Source organism: Alosa alosa, chromosome 15 (genome assembly GCF_017589495.1).
Source record: "Alosa alosa isolate M-15738 ecotype Scorff River chromosome 15, AALO_Geno_1.1, whole genome shotgun sequence".
Classification (NCBI taxonomy): Eukaryota; Metazoa; Chordata; class Actinopteri; order Clupeiformes; family Clupeidae; genus Alosa; species Alosa alosa.
In genome coordinates, this window is record NC_063203.1 from 8,288,166 (window position 1) to 8,308,644 (window position 20,479).

Genomic DNA, 20,479 nt, shown 5'->3' on the forward strand with positions numbered 1-20,479 from the left:
CACCGGTGTGACGGGAATGTTGGGAAATTAACATTCTAAAGAATATCTGGGTTCATTGAATTCAACATAGAATTTTAGAACCTTCAATTGTTGCGGAACTTAGAATGTTCAAAAACGTACACCTTTAAGGGTTAAGAGCAGTGCACGCCCGTTCACGCCACGAGCATGTTCGGGAAACCGTCGGAAAAACCAAACGAACGATCGTAAGATGAATCGTAGAAAACCCTCTTAAGAGCGTGTCTCCGTCGCTATCGGGAAACTGGGCCCTGGTATCCACTATCTGTCATGTGCTTCATGTAAATGCTTGGAAAACGAATTATTGAAGACCCACCAATTCCATTCTACTATAGTAGCCTACTATGTGGTGGAGATTGAGAGAACCCAAAAAGTATCAAACTTGCATGTAACATGTTAGTGCATTTTGACATTGTAAACGTTATTGATGAAGAGTGAAACGCAGTTTGCAGTAAAGCTACTATTCATTGGCTACTATTCCTTTGGCCCTATGCAAAGTCCATTTGGGTGGCACTGCCAGGCTATGCATTTCCATTTATTCTCTTTAATTCAAGTTCACAGCCAAAGCTGGCATGCACTAAAGAGCATCCAAAAGATGATGGGACCAAAGGTCCATGATGTCCATTTCCACACAGTGCAGTTAACTATTATGTTCTTTTCGATCCTTGTCTCTGACAAGCTGAAAATAATAAGCGTGGGCTTATGTCCATCCCGCAAATAGAATCCGACTTCGAGTCTGCTGCAACCACAGTCATCTTCAACCAGTATCAGGAGATGACGTTCTACTATTTTGTGATTTTTTCTTCTCAAATTTTTTTTTGTAATGCCTTTATCGCGTTACCGCAAACAGCAATTTATTACAGTAATTGCATTACTTTTGTAACGCGTTACTCCCAACACTGTTAAAGACTTTAAATTAAAATATAGGCTACTACTGGACGTAGACCTACCCTACACTCTTGAACACAGCATGACTGCACTCAACAGACCATAAGCATTTGTTAGCAAAGCCTTTACAGATCTATAGTAATATAATAGTATTTCTGATATGTTGCTGATTGGATCATAAACGGCCACAGCAAAAAAGGGGAATGACTGACTCTTCTCTATAATTGTGTTGCATGTTATTTTCTACATTTCTGATATGTTGCTGATTGGATCATAAACGGCCACAGCAATGAAGAAAAGTGAAAGTGATTGACAGAGGTGGAAAAAGTACGAAAATATCGTACTCAAGTAAAAGTACCAATACCTTGATGAAACATTACTCAAGTACAAGTTAAAATACCGATCTGAAAATGTACTTAAGTAAAAGTAAAAAGTAGTTCATTTAAAATGTACTTTAAGTAAAAGTTACTTAGTTACTTTTTTTTTTTTTTGGGGGTTCCAGAACAACCAGTTTTACCAGAGACTTTCTAATGAGGAGATACAGCACTCAAAAAATCCTCCATAGTAATGCATGGGGTTAGTCAGTTGTCTACAAATATCACAACCCTTCCGCGGCAAAACGTTGACATGTGAGTACATTGAGCCAATCATGTGGTGTGTTGTAAAATACATTGAGCCAATCGTGTGGTGTGCTGTGAAGACATCGTGCCAATCATCTGTTGTGATCTCGCTGCTGGAGCAAGATTGGTGTTTTGAAGCCTTACGCACACGCATTTCTGCCGAAATAGATGCACGATAAGTGCCCAAAAAGTGTTGCAATATGGCCGCCGAGTGGAGGTACTTGCCTGAAAAGGACTTTGGTCCTAGCTCGAGTTGCTGCAGCCAGCAGCTAAGGCAGCCATGTTCATGCTCCCAGTGTGTAGCGCTGTAGCTGCAGCAACTCGAGCTAGGTAAAACCGATTGTTTCAGTTTTGTTCATACCGACAGCACTCGGTGACGTTGAGAAATGGAGATCTATGTGAAAAATCACCGGAGTTCTCCTTTAAGTTTGAGCAGTAGTTGATTTTCAAAGTTAGTTGCACTCATCCTTGCAAGGCCGCTTTTGCAGTGAACAGTAATCCAACTGAAAAGCCCCTCACAGGCAGCTGAGGCAGGGAGGCCAATGTTGAGTTGTTTTTTATATTTGGAAACAAGCAGAAGGTTCAGCAGATTAAAGGGTCGAACTGGGGGAGAGGGGAAGTATAGGGCCCCAATGGAGGAGAGGGCCCATGAAAAGTGGAATACGGGGGTACAACATTTTCACCAGGCATTAGTAATAACTCAGGTAATCCACACATAAAAAATCCAAACAACTCCATAAGTAGAGTCATGTGTAATGAAGTGGAATAACACAGGGAAAAAGTATTGAACAAGCTAAGAAAAAGCACTAAGGCAAGGAAAGGGAAGGAACGAGCTGGAATCTGTAAGTAGTTAGAGTAGTTATCCTTTCTATCTGTGCAAATTAATATAAGCTTGGTTAGTATATTGATGGGCTATAAAAAGGTTTTTCATTACCAAGGTGTCACACAAGAAACATTTCATGATGGATAAAAAAGCAAAAGCTCTCCCAAGACCTTTGCAACCTTATTGTTGCAAAACATATCAATGAAACTGGTTACAGATGCATTTCAAAACTTCAGAATCTTCAGTAAGCAGCATGGGAGCCATTATCTGCAAGTGGAAGAAACATCACTGCCATGCAGGATCTCCTCGCAATATTTCTGACCAGGGAGTCAGAAGGATAGTCAATTCCAAAAGCCAAGGACCACTCGGAGTAAGCTCCAGAAAGGATGAAGGCAGCCAATTCAATTAAATTCAATTAAACAGTTCTGGAAGTAACTAAAGATCAGGATTCACAAGAGGGACCCTGGAATCTGTTTTAGAACAATGGGCCAAAATCACACCTGATACTGTGACTAATACGTTTTGTCATACAGGAAATGTCTTGAAGCTGTCTTTACAAACAAAGGCTTTTCCACAAAGTATTGAAGAAATCCGTTCAGTACTTTTTTCCTGTGTCATTCCACTTTAATACACATAACTCTTATGTTTGGATTTTTTATACGTGTGTTAATATAATGTGTGGTGAAAATTTCGAATAGACTCACTGGAAATTTAAGCTAATTACTGAAAAATATATATATATATATATGTCCACCATATATTTATTTTACCTGAATATTTTAACTTCCAAATTAAATGTCAAAATGAATGTCAGACAAAATTTAAAGTTTGACTGACTGGATTTTGTATACAAAACATAGTGAAAACTGTCTAAGGTCACTCTCCCTTGTTAAAGAGCTAAATGGTTTAGTCCGCCTGCACGATTCATAAGGTAGTCTATCTTTTGTTTATTTAGTTGAGCATGGCTAGTAGTGGACCGCTAATTGTTGAGCTGCTGGTGCAATGTTTTCTCCAAGAAAGCCAAGTCAGGTTACTAAAAAGAGAGACATCAAAATGAGGGGAAACAACTGCTAATAAACTTCTTTCCAAAGAAAGGTGAGCACAAACGTCAAAACACGAAATCCCATGGTGTTTGCTTGAATATCACAGCTATCATTAGTGCTAAAACGAACTGAGACAACCCATTGAAATAGCGGAAAATAAACTTTCATAGGTTAGGCTACACATGTAATCTGATGCATCTCGTGATCCAGCTCCAGCTCCATTCCTTTCAGAAAGACTGCATGGCGCCAGCTTGATGTCCTGATGTAGGCTACATGCTGATCATTATCACTAGGCTAGTGGTTTAGGGCGCGATTTCTTTTCTCTCCCTTTCTGTTTTCGTTAGTCTTAACTTTTTTTTTTTTTTACTCAAGTAAAGGATGGGATTTTTTATGTAGCGAAGTACAATACTTCACTCAAAATGTAATCAAGTAAAATTTAAAATACCGATTTTATAAACTACTTAAAAAATACAAAATACACAGAAAAACTACTCAATACAGTAACGTGAGTAAATGTATTTCGTTACTTTCCACCTCTGGTGATTGATAATGACTGACTGACTATATTATTGTCTTACATGCTCCAAATGTAAAGCACTTTGAGCTGCATTCTGTGTATGAAAGGTGCTATTTAAATAAAGCTTATTATATTATTATTACTGCACTTCAGTGTAGGCTATCTTAGGTAAGAGCAGAGTCAGGAACATGGTGCGTCAAAATCTAAGCCTAGGCTCCTCATTCAGAGTCAGACGAGCTTTACTGCATGTCTGCCTGTAGCTGCGCTATTCTTCTTGTGAACACCTCATCCTATAAGCAGTCTCGCATATCTTTAAAGGGGCTTAAAAGTTCTCACACAACAGCTATGGCACCAATTGTGACAGCCCTCTAAGTAAAAGTGCCACTCTTTTAAGCCTAGGCCCCTACACATTTCCTCACTTTCTAACTCGACCTCGACGTCTTCTTCAGTGACACTCCAAAACACTATTGCGCAGGCAGCACACCAGGTGGGACTCTCAACAAGTAAGAAAGACCAGGGTCCAGTTCCCCGAAAGCATCTTAAGCCTAAGAGCGTCGTAAAGTCCCTCTTACGAACGTCTTAAGATTTGCCGACTGTTTCCCGAAACCATCGCAGCTTGAGAGCGTCGTGAAAACACTCGTAGATCGAGAAAACACTCCAGAGTACTCGTTACCGGCTAAGAGCGTCTTAACAGTACTTCTCACTGAGGTCACCAACAGGACATACAGAGGAATTACAACTTAGAATACATAATCCAATTTACGTTCCCATTCTTTATTGTGTTTACCTGTGATGAATCAGATTTTAGCGTGCAAAATAGCCTACATTTAATGGTCATAATAATGTGATGAAAAGCGGACAAAAATGCAATTAAGTTATTAAACGAGACGTTGCCAGAATAGTTTGACATTATCAGGCTCGGGCTTAGCCTAGAAATCTAGACGCGCCCCTAGCGCTGCCAGGGCTAGTCTAGCAACTCTCCATTGGCTTGTGAGCTCCAGAAATCGAAACTTAATCAGGACATTGAAATCGTGTATAAAGTCGTTTGGTGGGCTTAACATAATGATTGATGGCAGAGTTGCAACGGTTTGGCTTGAATTCCCTGCTACTTGAAAACAAATATCCTATTGCGTCCCATTGCGTGCAGAGGGAATTTGAAAGACAACTGATTATCCCGCCCCACGGACTGAGCACTGCGAACGGTGAGTGCCCAGACCCTACATTTTAATGTGGGTCTGGCTCGCCAGGCTATCTCGGACTGGTAATCTGTACAACCGGGCAAATGCACATTTTTTTTAAAGTTATTTAGCCTATTTGCGGCCCGTCATGTAGACCTAGGCTTAGCCTATAAATGCAGTTGCATCCATTTGGATTGGGGGGTGACAGGTCAATCATTTTGGCCTCTTCATGACAGGTTCAGTGTGTGTTACGATCGCGCCCCCCTGCTCCACCCCTGAAGTGGATTTGTCCAAGCAGCCGCTTGGTTTGTGGGGAAATATAGCCTACGAGTCCATGCATGGTAGCCTAGGCCAGTGTTTCTCAAACTTTTTCAGACCAAGGACCACTTATTCAATAAAAAAAACCTCACGGACCACCTAGCTAAAAAAAATAGAATAAATTAGACCTAGTTCAATAGTAAATTACACAATAGGCCTACTCACTGAACCACTTTGATTGTATTATTGTGTCAGAGAATTCATATGATTTAAACTGGCATGGCTTACATAGGCAGTGTTGCAGAAATGTTTGGATTTACATACAAGTTGGTTCAATATTGCAAACAACTCATCTATATTAAATTTTACCACGTCTGCTCGCGGACCACTTGGGCTAGCTTGCGGACCACCAGTGGTCCCCGGACCACACTTTGAGAAACACTGGCCTAGGCTATATAAGTGCCCTCCGCTGGCTGGTGTTCACATCATCGCAGTTTAATCGTAAACAGCAATCAGAGGTGTCTAATTTTATTCCATAAATATATTGTTTTTATAGACGTAAGTTGCACGCGCTACGAAGAGCTTCCATTTACTGCACCATGTAGGCTACTGTAGTGCGGTTTGTCTGTCAAAATAAAAAAAACTCCGGGTACCTACAATTTTCGCACAACTTGGTGGAAAAGTGTAGCACAGGTTAAAGAAAACCTATTCATGTTTGGACTCAAAAGGAACTTCAAAGTATTTCCCATATAGTAGCCTTTTAGCTCACAACGACAGTGAAAGTGGAACTTGGAAAGTGGAAGTCTCTCCACCGAGTGTTACATAGATGCAAAATCAATCGCGAGTCGATGCACGTAAAAAGGTAGGTAGGTTAGTAACTAAGGTAGCCTAATTTTGCAAAATGTGATGACGGCACACAAACTTGTCCAAAAACGTTTAGTATACACTTGTGGTGATAGCCTACGGTTAATGTGAATCGCTGACTATAACCAATGTAGAAGATTTGCACCAAATAGGCCTAAAGGCTGTGGTTGTGTTTCTACAACATGTTGGCACAAATCGTAATTTCTGTCAACCATGACGATCTCCATGCATGTTCAGTAGCCTATATTTTTCATTTAGTCAAGCAGTGACATGTGGTTTAATCAGCAAGTTACTTCAAAATCGTAATATATTATGTATTACTTATTACTGTCATTTCAAAGTAATTCATTACATTATAATATTACTGTCTCTGAATTGTAAGGCATTACACTACTATTGTATTACTTTTAAGTTACTTTTACCAAAATAGGTGCAGTGATGGCTCATGATGCAATACAAGGAACAATCATAGCCAGAATTTTGTTTAAAGAAGACAAAAGGTCAAAGTCTGGTCAATTGTAATAGAAATGCTGTAACTTTAGGCTTAGCATACTCCAATTTCTGCTGTCCTGAATGCGCGTTAAATTGTTAAGGTTAGCGCCTGCGCACTACGGATTAACTGTGATACTCTGCCCCACCAACTGGGGGCGGTACGTCGAGCCTGAAAGTAGGACACAACCACCAAAGAAGCCTGAAACGCCTGAAGAAAAGAAGAACTTGGGATGTGCGAGCACTAAACGAAGGAAGAGCTGATGAAGGAAAAAGCACCACGAGTACGTTCGCCTGTCTGCTGGGAAGTTTGATAAGCTGGCCCATCGCATCGCTCCATTTATCATCCACCAGAACACACACAGCACACCTGTTGGTATAGCTGAGAGACTAGCTTAGCCTACTTGCTTATTAGGCTACTCATGTAGCTAAGTGACTGGGTGCTGCGAGGGCAGCAATATTGGTGCGATACAAAGTAAAGACATTTTTCTGAACACATGCAGCAGTGTCATGGTAAGAAAGAGTTGTGCGTACAGATGTCCTCAATTAAATTTGTATTGAGTCTTCACACCTGCCTCATACCAAAAAGTATGAACCAAAAACCTGTAAATATGACGTGTCAATAAAAGTTTTGAAGTAACTATTTGTGTTCATAATGTATGTCTCACTGTGATAATGGGTGTATTTAGAGCGAGCGGTAGCCTAGGTTATTCCTTCAATTATTATTATGATAACATTATCCGGTGTTGACAGGCGAGTTTCGAGATTGAGTTCAGCATTGTTCAGGAGTAGGCTAGGTAATAATGATTGCACCTGGGAGAGGTAGGCTACATTCCCTTTATTATTATAATCACTATTGATAACGCATTATATAAGGAACAGGCGAGAATGCATCTCGATCAGCAAGTGTTACATGGGTTTCGCCTGAGCGTTGTAGATAGATACCTTTAATTGGCTCTGGGTTTTGCGATTTGATTTCAGCATACGCTCATTTTTAAAAGATGCATTTAATCCGAAGTCATGTCAGCTCTCTATGCAGGGAGTAGGGCTGTCACTTTTATTCGAACATGACGTGAAATATCCGTAGTCGAACTATATAAATAAACTATTCGGTTTTTAGTGCTGTGTAGCGCATTTCCCGGTGTTGACAGGCGAGTTTCGAGATTTGAGTTCAGCATTGTTCAGGAGTAGGCTAGGTGATAATGATTGCACCTGGGAGAGGTAGGCTACATTCCCTTTATTATTATAATCACTATTGATAACGCATTATATAAGGAACAGGCGAGAATGCATCTCGATCAGCAACTGTTACATGGGTTTCGCCTGAGCGTTGTAGATAGATACCTTTAATTGGCTCTGGGTTTTGCGATTTGATTTCAGCATACGCTCATTTGTAAAAGATGCATTTAATCCGAAGTCATGTCAGCTCTCCATGCATGGAGTAAAGACTGTCACTGTCTATGATTAGTTTTATTTTATTGTTTACCATCTCATTCAGTGCTATATGATCCAGGGCTCATGACCAAATCAAGCCAATATAATAGCCAGTAGCCACAATGAGCCCATGCAGCCACCCAGTTTCGACAATCAAAGGTAACGCACAGAACGGCCAGCAGACAGTCCCCAACTCATCTAAAATGTGGTGTCTTGAAATACTTTGGGTTCTACACCATAGATGGTAAAGTGACCGTTAAATATAATGTTAAAGAATGTATCTGTGGATTGTGGCTTTACATCGGTCGAAGTTGACTCCATGTCGTGGTGTCTCACGTAACTCAAAGCCAGGCAAGCTGAGGACAGGCGCTCTGTTCCATCGTCGTTATGGTAACCAAACAAGTCTTCTTCTGTCTAGGTTTGTTTCTACGTTTAAGTGTTGTTCTTCTATGTGGTCCACCTACTGGAGGGGTTTTACAGCAGTTCCGTTTCACACATGCGCAGTCTACGCGTCACTTTGACGCGCGGTCTTAAATTTCGGTCGACTCAAAGACGCGACGCATGCTGTAAAAATGACGCAATTCTCGTCACGCGCTCACCAGTGCCGCGTGCGCGGGACGCAGACGCGGGACCATACTTTAGGCTTTAGGCCTACTCATTAAAATCAACAGAGAGCCCACTACCTGTATATTGTAACCCAAAACTTGAAGACATGTCAAGATAGGCTAGGGTTGTGCCGATCATCGTCCAACACGATGGAAAGCAACCATCGTGATGCCACGCCCCCACATGCCAGTCACTAATTCCTGCTGTAACAGGCTAAAACATAAAACAATCTTTACCTGAAAATGAAATTGAGCCTACTTTAAAGGCTGTCAACCAAACAGTTATCACGTATTAGTCTACCATCTTGTAAAATAAAAGACTTATTAGTCTACCCTCTTATTCAAATAATTCCTGACTGTGACGTGAATGTGTAGCCTAATTGTCTTTTTGTAGCCTACATGTCTCGCAGGCCTATAGCCTACATTGGACATAATAGGTAGCCTAATGTTTTAGCAGAAAATATAGATTAAGGGCCTGTCTCCGTCGTTATCGGGAAACTGGGCCCAGGCATGACAGATGTAGCCTATACTGAGCCTAAGCCTAATATGGTACAACATCTTGCAACAAACATGAAAATGGTGCAACAATCTAGGCTAACCTAAAATAATTACTATTATTTATGTCTCTGTGTGGTATAGCCTATTGGGGATGCTTACATGCAGATATCAAAGTTTTTCTATTATTGTAGCATTGAAGTGAATGTGTAGGCCTAGATCCGAATCGGAGTCGGTGGTGGGCGGCTGTTGAGCTTTATAGAGTGTCCCAGTGACTTCCGTTTTACTTCCGCTACAAGGGACCTGTCTTTCAAAAAAATATGAACGGGAGTTAATGGAGAGATAACAATTATTTTTTGGTCCAGTTTGAACTGTGCCACGAATTTCACATATGATGTGTGTGAATATAAAAGATAATTATGACCGCCAGCTAAGCTTGACGGTCATATAAGGATTAATCAATTTTGTTTTTTTGTTTTTTTTAGTCATCTACTTCCTGAATTTTTGGTCAACGATACCGGGACACCCGAACCACGGGGCACATGAAATTTGGTGGGTATGTAGCCCCCACTAGACTTTTCTGGAAAAAATTTGTTTTTAGATCCCGGGGCCACTCCCGTGCTGGGCCCCGAACCATAAAAAAGTTTTTCCTAAATAACTACCTGAACCATGGCACTGAGGATTAAGAATCTTTTATGATATGTTGGTCTCAAGGGCCCACATCAACCTGGCCCATAATCACTCATTTGTGATTTGATCAGGGGTCACATACTTTCTCTGATTCCCACCAAATTTTACACAGATCATCTTCAGACCAAGCCTCACAAAAGTTTTCACTTTTCGTCTTCGGCTCATATCTCAGCAACCCTTGCATTTATCAAAGCCAAAATTGGTGCATGGACTCAGGACCCAATCAGGGGGACGCTCAAGAAATCTGGTGACCTTTGACCTCTAGGGGGCCCTGTAATTAAGAATCATGCCTTTTGGCCTGTAGCAGCAGTTTTGCTTAGAGTTAAAATGCACTAGTGGTGTCTGGTAGTACTGTTGAATGTCCTTAGGCCGACCCAAGCCAATTTGTGATGTCATCGTAATTGATTCGGCCGCCATATTGGATTTAATCAAAAACACATACAAGTTTTCGCAGGTCACAAATTCCAGCGGATCCTCACCAAAATTGGCAGAGACCATCTTCAGACCATGCCTTATCAGTGCATTGCTTTTTGGAACATTTGACAGTAGCATTCGGCTGTAACAGCCAATCGAAACTTGCTCTTGAATGCCAAACAGGAAGTGAGCTCATATCTCAGCAACCCTTGCATTTATCAAAGCCAAAATTGGTGCATGGACTCAGGACCCAATCAGGGGGACGCTCAAGAAATTTGGTGACCTTTGACCTCTAGGGGGCTCTGTAAATGGCAAAAATGTATTTTGGCCTGTAGTTGCTGCATTATTCTGCAATGGAGGTCAATGGCAGCCCATAGAACCGTCTGGTTCATCCTGATGATGCACAAATAATTTGGTGACCTTTGACCTCTATGGGGGCATTGAAATCACAGCAAGCATGATCATATCTCAATCGATCTTTTATTTTTTGATGTGAAACTGATACAGCGAAGTTCCATTCAATTAATTCTAATGCGTGCGTGCAAAGGGTGGGGCAGGGTGGGGCCGGGCAGGGGCGATTGGCGGTGAGTTGGCTGGTTGAGGGCGGCGACACTCAGCCCTGGTTCAACCACACAAAATCAGTTATGTTTTGATGTGAAACTTGAACTTGTAACTCAGCCAATCTTGGGTTGTTTTGCATGGAACTTGCTGTGACTGCTTAATTCTATATGCCTGATGCCACAGCATTGAGTTGCATGGCAAATCTGGCCTGCTGAACTGACTGCTTGGCCCCCACATTGCTGCTTGCAGTTATATTTATTATATGCAATGGGAGTCTATGGCAGCCCATAGAACCGTATGGTAAAAAGTTGGGAAATTTGGCACACTGATTGGGGACGGTCCCATGATTCATGTCACCAACTCAACTCGAACCCTCTAGCGCCACCAACAGGCCAAAGTTGGACGTGCGTTCATGCACGTAACTTTTGACCTGTTGGTCCGATTTTCAAAAGTCAGGCATTGTTGGAATCCTTGGACCAAGCCGAGTTCAACACACCCTATGACGTCATTTTCCGCCATGATGGATTTTCCGCCATTTTGGATTTCATCAAAAACACTTAAAATGTATCAGGGGTCACATACTTTCTCTGATTCCCACCAAATTTTACACAGATCATCTTCAGACCAAGCCTCACAAAAGTTATCACTTTTTGCCTTCGGAAGTATTACCGTTCGCCCGTAAAAGCCAATCAAAATTTCTTGTGAAGCCTAAACAGGAAGTGAGCTCATATCTCAGGAACCCTTGCATGTATCAAAACCAAACTTGGTACATTGACTCATGACCCCATCAGGAGGACCCTCAAGACCTTTGACCTCTAGGGGGCGCTGTAATTCACAAACATGCCTTTTGGCCTGTAGCTGCTGCTGTGCTTAGAATTAAATTGTACTAGTGGTGTCTGGTAATGCTGTGAAAGGTCCTTAGGTCAACTGAGGGCAACTTGTCACATCAAAATAATTCATTCGGCCGCCATATTTGATTTGATCAAAAACACCAACAATTTCGCACAGGTCACAAATTTCATCTGATCTTCACCAAAATTGGCACAGACCATCTTCAGACCATGCCTTGTCACTTAATTTATTTCTTTAACAATTGATAGAAGCGTTCGCCCGTCACATCCAATCGAAATTTGTGGCGAAGCCGCCAAACAGGAAGTGAGCTCATATCTCAGCAATCGTTGCATGTATCAAAACCAAACTTGGTACATGGACTCAGTGACCTTTGACCTCTAGGGTCACTGCAATTAGCAAAAATGCATTTTGCCTTGTAACTTTTGACGTGCTAGACGTGAAACTTGCTTTGACAGCTTATGGCCATACGTCTGATTGCAGCATTGAGCTAACAGCATTTCGTTGCCATGGTTACTCTGGCCTATCTGCTTGGCCCCCTCATTGCTGCTTGCAGCTATATTTCCCATTTCTTCTTGAAGCCGAAATAAATCTGAGGAAGTTTATCGGACATGCTTGGTTTTTACTGCAGGTACGTTAATCTTATAATATCAATAAGGACCTAGGTAATGTTACCGTTAGCGTTGGTTGAGTGATGGAGGCCAATTTGATTGATTGCATGTTAGTCCATGAGCCACAGGCCCAAAAAGGGGCGTGTCACTACCACTTGGGGGGGCAAATTCTCACTATATTTTTCTGAAAGCTACATATCTCTGGAGTATAAAATGGTATGATAGCAAGTTGGATCTTGTAGCTTTGTGGCTGTACAGGCCTTCAAAGTTGACCTCTGATTTGAAAAAAGGAAATTCCGCCTACTGGCTTTTTTTTGTTAAACCACTCATAAGAGCCCAGAAAATAATCCAAACCTCATTATTACTGATGCATATGTGGTGTTTGATGTTGTCATACATATTTTGAATCATTATGTAACATAAAATTCAAGATTTATGTGTAATAATGAGCAAATCTACGTTTTCAGAGACACAACATGTTGCAGCACTAATTGAAATGCCCACTACCTCATTAATCAATGTATTTATACCTTCCTACCTCCCAGCAGAGACTTGAAATACAAATGATTACATAGGTCTGCATTGCTATGCTATTTAATATTTGTAAATGTACTATTCGGAAACACCCCAAAATTCAGTAAATTAGTATTTTATTGAAACTACCCATAAGAGATATTCCAAGAGATCAAAACATCATGATTAGCAATCACATATTACCTTTACATTCAAGGAATACCATATGAAAATTGTTCACATCACCACATGTACCCAGCTTAACATAAATATTATAATTTTATAATGTCCAGGGCACATGAAATACATACAGTAATTTCCTGTGTATTAGCCGATTAGCATTATAAGCCACAGGACAGTGTTTTATGCAAGTTAAAAGAAACAAAACCATATACCATATTAACTGCCCCCGTGTATTAACCTCATAGCTGAAGAAATTTTGCAAAATCATTCTATAAGCTGCAGCTAATAGTTGTGAAATTACGGTAATTCACAGGTGCTAAAATGATCTACATTATACATTTCAGTTGTACTTTTGACTAGTAAGAATGTGGGAATGAGATGTAGATGAACTGGTTGGTGAAAATATTCATACTTTACACATTGTTATCATTATGTACAATTATTATTATTATTATTATCATACTTAAAATTGTCTTTCATCTGATGTTAAAATAATTTCCATTGAAAAGAAATAATAACTATTTTCCAAGACTTGATCTACAAGTACATACATTTACAACAGTTTTAAAAATTCTACACAGATCTGATGAGACAGAAACTGAAATTGGATCAATCCATTTTCAGAGGAACATGAGTTCATTTGCATATCTACAGCAGGCAAAGCAACACGAGGTTAGGGATGATCTGATTCAGGCTCATACTACAGGCAAAGATCATGACATAGAGGCTGGAGTCAGATACACCTAAGCACAAATTCCATGATACATTGACAAAGCAAAAATTAAATACATTTACGAGCATGAGTCAACCTGTGGACCTTTGGACCTTAACCATGGTCATTGGCGACACCTGAGGGGACCCCAAGGAAAACCTCTAAAGCAGCACTTGCAAAGCATTTGCAGAAACTTGCATCACTATCAGATAATCTTCCAGATGAATACAATACAGCAACAATCATTGATGGAATGTCTCTGGTCCAGAAGGTCAATAACAATGTCTCAACTTATACAGACATTGCTGCTGCTATTCATAGCATGATCCGTAAAGAGGCAAAGCAGAGGCAGATCATTTTTTAGATTAAATTAGATTAGATTTAACTTTATTGTCATTGTGCAGAGAACAAGTACAGAGACAACGAAATGCAGTTTGTGTCTAACCAGAAGTGCAAAAAAGCAGAAAAGTACAATATAATATACACAGTATAGGCAGGTGGTGCATAGACAGGAGAAGAAATATAGTGCAGTGTAGACAGTAGTATACAGTTGTTTTGCAGAAGGTGGTTTAGAGTAGCATAAATTAAATATAAATATGTGCAGTGTATTAGCAGTTACCTTATAAGAGCAGAATAAATATGGCTATGTACTGTAATATGAACAATGTATGAACAACATGTACAGGTATGTGCAATGTAGTGGCGGTACCATTATAGTAGTAGTAAGAACAATATAGATATATGCAGTGTATTAACAGAATATATTACAGAACAGTCTTTGATGATGCACGCCTTATGCAAGCATCGCTTGCCCTGGATGGCCTCGATGGAGGGGAGTGAGGAACCGGTGATGTGTTGGGCAGTTTTCACCACCCTCTGCAGTGCTTTTCGGTCGTGGGCAGAGCAGTTGCCATACCAAATTGTGACACAGTTGGTGAGGATGCTCTCGATGTTGCAGCGGTAGACGTTCACCAGGATCTGAGGAGACAGATGGACCTCAGAAAGAAGAGACGCTGGTGAGCCTTTTTGATCAGGGTAGAGGTGTTGAGGGTCCAAGAGAGGTCCTCAGAGATGTGGACACCCAGAAACTTGAAGCTGGTGACATGCTCCACCTCAGTCCTGTTGATGAGAATGGGGGTGTGTGTGCTAGCTTTAGACTTCCTGAAGTCCACAATTAGCTCTTTGGTCTTCTTGGTGTTGAGAGCCAGGTTGTTATCAGTGCACCACGATGTTAGGTGCTGGACCTCCTCCCTGTAGGCCGTCTCATCGTTATTGCTGATGAACCCAATCATCGTAGTGTCATCTGCAAACTTGACAATGGTGTTAGAGCCATGTACAGGTGTGCAGTCGTAGGTGAAGAGGAAGTAGAGGAGAGGGCTCAGCACACATCCCTGTGGTACACTGGTGTTCGATGGTTGAGGAGGTGCGATTATCTAACCTAACAGACTGAGGTCTGTTGGTTAGGAAGTCCAGAATCCATAAGTTTGTTTTTTCTTTTATCACATACACATATATTGGTAGATGTTATTTCTTTACCTTGACATGTTTCTTCATCAAAAGGTCACCACGGTGGGAGTAGGGTGTAGCGTTTTCATCAGCTGATACTTCCGGAGGTGTGATCCACCTTCATCAAAAGTCACATTAAACGGGAGAACAACCGGTGGAGTAAAGGGGCAATTGAAATAAGAAAGCCGGAGCCCAAAGACGATGAACAGAGATGAGGGGAGCATTTTCATCAGCTGATGTTGTTACAGCAGGAGGGTGGTCCACCTGTCAAAAACTGATCCACCTGTCAGTTTTTGACAGGTGGACCACACCTCCTGCATGAATGCAATACAAAGTAGTCCAGAATCCAGTCATTAATGCCCAGGAGAACAACCTGAAGTCAATGAACCATTCTTACATAGGTGTTGCTGGATAAAGGAGGCCATGATTGAAATAATGAAAAGATCCTTTGGAGCCCAAAGTACTGCGATGAACAGAGATGAGGGAGTATATATGCTCATCCCATACCTGGAAATTAGTTTTTTTTGCACATAAATCTTGAATTTTATCCGGGCAAAATCACATAATGAGTCAAAATATGACCAACATGAAACACCAGGATCAGTGTTTGGTCCAAAAAAGCCTGTCAAAAATCTGACAGGTGGATCAAACCAAGATCCAACTTGCTATAACATTTTATAATTCAGCTTTCAGAAAAATAAAAATTTGCCCCAAGTGGTAGTGATGACCCCCGGTGGCTCATGGACTATTGTATCTTTACGACTGTCATTTGTTGCACGTCATTTTGTTGCTACAAAAATCATTCTGTGCAATGGAAGATTTACCAACGTTACACCGGTCTGATACAGTTTTGCCTATACATGCGTGAGACTGAGACGCCTGTTTATTTTGTTTTAAGTGCGTGCAGGGTGTGAGAGGGGAATCGATGTGCTTTGATTCCAGCTTTGTAGTTGTAGTCCTAGTCTGTGAAATTAAAAAGCATGTGTGTGTGAAGTATCCAAACAATGACACCTTCATTTCATTATGGCTGCTTTAGCAACACACCTTAAGCTACTGTGGGTCCCAGTTAGAAGTGGCTACTTCATTCGTGCTTTCCTTGACTCATGGAGCTGCGTGAATTTTATTACAACTTTTCACCACAATATGGCAGTTTAAGTCCGCTTGATACTGTAAGGCGTAAGCCATTGGTTTCCAAAGGAGATTTTATTTAGTCGCCAGCATAGTCTATTGACAATTTATGTTGTAAATAGGCCTATAAACCTACCTGTAGCTTAAGGAAGCTAACAGCTTTCTATTAGGATCTAGTTTGTTAGTTCCAGTTTTGTCATAACTCCCTGATGCATTTTTGCATTTAGAATAGCCAGAGCGTAGATATCTCAATCGGAAAATTAAACAATATCGGGTGCCTATGGACTAGGCTGGTTGAACCCAGCCTGATCTGCCCGCTATTTTTTTTTGATTTCTTAAAAGATTGAGCTTGGTCTGGTGAAAGCCAGACTAGCCATGGACCTCAGTTACACAATGCAAGGGAACATGAATAAGCCTATATTTGCACGAACAATAACGGACAACAGCTCTTCAACTTTGGCCCATTAAAATGTGTATGAACAGTCTAGCGACGCAATTCATCAAGGCCCATTTGGACATGTCAGTTATTTGCACCACTGGTTAGATGTAAAACAGCATTTCGTTTCAAACTACTGTTACTTAATTTGTGCATTAACAATAACGTTTCAGACTACTGTTACTTAATTTGTGCATTGACAAAATCTTATGTAGAATAAGAAACATTCACAAAAAATCCATCCATCCAAAAATGACCTTTGTTTTTGATAGCTGTTGAAAACGGCATGGAACTGACAGAGATGTTTTTGTTTATAAATAAATAAATAAATAACATTATGCTGATACCTTTTGCTTTTCCCAAATACAATGTAGCCTACAGGTGTACAGTAGGTGACCTTTCATCAATCCAGTTGCAATGGATGAACTGTGATGAACTGCCCTACTTGTGATTGTTTAGAGATTTTAAAGGTTTTATAACAATGCTACATCTTCTTTGGCTATTCTACAATCTATTCACCTTTTCAGCACCAGTAGGCTACTTTCTGTGCAGCTGCACACACACACTCAGGCATGCCAAACAAGCATACACAAAAGTTTCAAGAGTGGGGGATGGAGTAAAGTATGGAGACAAATTGAAGTGTGATTTATTTTCGCGGAACAGATGTACAGGACTGAGCGGCGGTCATATTTTGTACCGCTATGCGGTACATGTAGTTTTTCACGTCAAGAAAGTACTGTTGTTCGATAGACTTCAAAAGTTATGTTGTTTTTTTTGCGAATCCGCTCAGTGGACTACATCTCTCGTCTCGAATGATGTACGTCACCAACGTAATGAAACGATAAGTTTAGCATGCTAGCTGTTATGCTAGTTAACGGTTGCATCTTGCTGCCTGCTATGTCACTTAAAAGTATCTAATGTACAGTCTATTGACGAATACAACTTACCTGATGTGTTTAATCCTCTGACTCATGGTATTTTCATCGGCAAGAAAGCACAATTAAGATCTGTTGCTGGTATGCTTGTACAATCTAGTGTGGCTGTGAATGAGCTAACGTCACTAGCGCGACTGATCGGTTTGTAGTCGTTGGAATTACGATCTTTCACAATGTTGTAATTCAATAGTTACGAAACAAACTGCAAATGTCTTAACATGAAAAATTGTCTTTAAAATTGACAAACATCATTATGGGTAATTCAAGGCACAAGTCAATAGGGGTGTGACTTTCGAAACCGACGTCTCGAATCAGTGTCGAGGCTTCGAAGCACACGTGTTTCGAAACACTGCTTCAAAACGTGGTTCAAAACCGCCATGTCATGTGACCACAGCTTCGAAACATCGTTCAAAATCCCCATGTCATGTGACCAAAGTTAAGCGAACCTTGGTGCATTTCACTGGTGTCGGCAGGCGTGCCCGCGCGTTCAATTAACAGTGTAGACTTATCTTAAGCAATAACCATGATGGTGTAGTGGTTAGTGAGAGTGTTTTTTGCACGGTAGCCCAGGCTGCTTAAATGTGGTTTGATCCCCGTTTGATTTGTAAGGTAGCCATATTGTTTCAGATCGTATCTGTATGTTTTCTTACTTCATCATTAACCACACAGTTAATGATGAAGTCAACTAAACTCTCAGAACGGTAAAAAATCGAGAGTTTTTATAAGAAGAAAGTGATTTAGAGAACACCGCAGCAATAAGATTCTTATTGTGACTTCATGGTCTCCCATCCAGTAATTGACCAAGGGCATGACTGCTTAGCTTTTGACAAAGACTGAACACCGGTAACACAGTGAGCTACGAACTTTAAAGACGACATCTCCAATACGAAGAATTTGACAGATTTGTTTCACCCTAAACAGTTCTGAGGTGTCGGAATTGTTGTTCGGCACAATTGCTTCGAACGTTTCAGTATTTCATAAAGCCTCGCTTTGCCCATCCCTACAAGTCAACCGGGACCAGAAAATCATTTCTTTTTTGCCATAGACTGGCGTTCAAAATTTTTTGAAAGATAGGTCCCATGGAGGCAAATGGAAGTGGCGTCACTGGGACACTCTATAGAGCATCACAGTCCCGCCCCTCCTCCAAGAGAGCTTAGTTTCCGGAAGTAAATTTCCCATAAACAACCGCGCCTCACTGAAAAATATATAAGCAGCACGAACCAGCGCGAAATCATTTCCAACCGGCGACAGCACGCGAACCCTTTCCTCCAAACAATGATTTTTATGTAGTTAATAGCAGTTATTTCAGGAGTAATTGTGTAAATAATAGTGTTTTGGTATTGAATGTTATATTTACCATCGTGTATTTTATATATCGTGTGTGTGAAAGCGGTTAACGTTAACGTTAGCAACATTGTGCAGTGCTTCGTATCTGACTGCCATCCTGATGCATGGTCTGGACCACCATATTCAGTTTATTAACTTGCTGTTAATTATTACACAAAATGTTCATTAAATGTACTAATAAGTATTTCTAGGTTAATGATTGATGATATGGCTCGTACAGTATGAAGGCTACAGTAGCCTAGCTAATGTTAACTAGCATTACCAACCTCCCTGCAAAACTCACCACACAACTTCGTAGGTTTGATAGGTCTTGTCCCTCATGCTGGCCCATACAAAACCCACAAGCTGACCCTCGACACACAACAGTCAATAATCTGACCCGGTTTAAACTGGTTTTCACCCCTTTGGACACTCTTGATTTCGTCCTTGAAACTGAAATATTCACAGGGGCATGGACGGTTTGCTAACCATTTTACTGCAGTGTCTACCCGGTGGTAGCATCCAGCTTTGCTATCAGCTAGCTAGCTAGTTCAAAGTTTTAAGTTCTTAATGGGGATATACAGGGCTTTTTATGCCTCGACTGAGTTGATGTTTCATATAAACAACAATTCATGTTCATAGAAACAACAAGGTCACTAAAACATAATATATTTCATACCTGTATTGCAGCATGTAGGCTAATGTTAGCAGTATTATAATGACATTCTAATGACTGAAAGGCTAATGATTAGCCTATCGGCTACCTGAAAAGTTAAAGGTGCGATTTGTAGGATTGTTACCGAACGTTCTGTAGGCCAAAATCAAAACACTGGTGAACGTTCTCTAGACTACCAGACGCGAGCCTCTTCTGGGTTGCCAGATGTAATGAAGACTTAGCTAACGTTAGTTGACCTGCAGCTGCTTTAACGTTTCTCCAACCATGACCCAGCTACACATTACGGAAACAGTGAAAACAAAAAATACCTCTCTAACCAACGTAAAATATTTAGCTGAAGTTAGCGATGCAGATGAAGTTTAGCCTAGGCTACCTGTTGTGGAGAAATATGGCCAGCTCTGCGTCAGACTTGATATTCTCCGTTTGACGAAGACGTCACCATCTCAGGAAGCTCCTCCATTTAATTTGTTTCTTGTTTTAATTTTGGAGATTTACCTGCCTCTCGTAGGCGTTCATGACTACAATTGACAGCAAGTTGACAGTTGGCCTTTGCTAATTTGGCAACACAAATAGGAGGACACGCCAGCCCATTATTAATACACTATTCTAGAATTAATCGTTTAAAACATAAACTAAAAATTCCAAGAGATTCCGCCCCGTAACTCATTTTTTTTCATGGGTTTTACGGGTTACAGTAATGTTGTCAAATA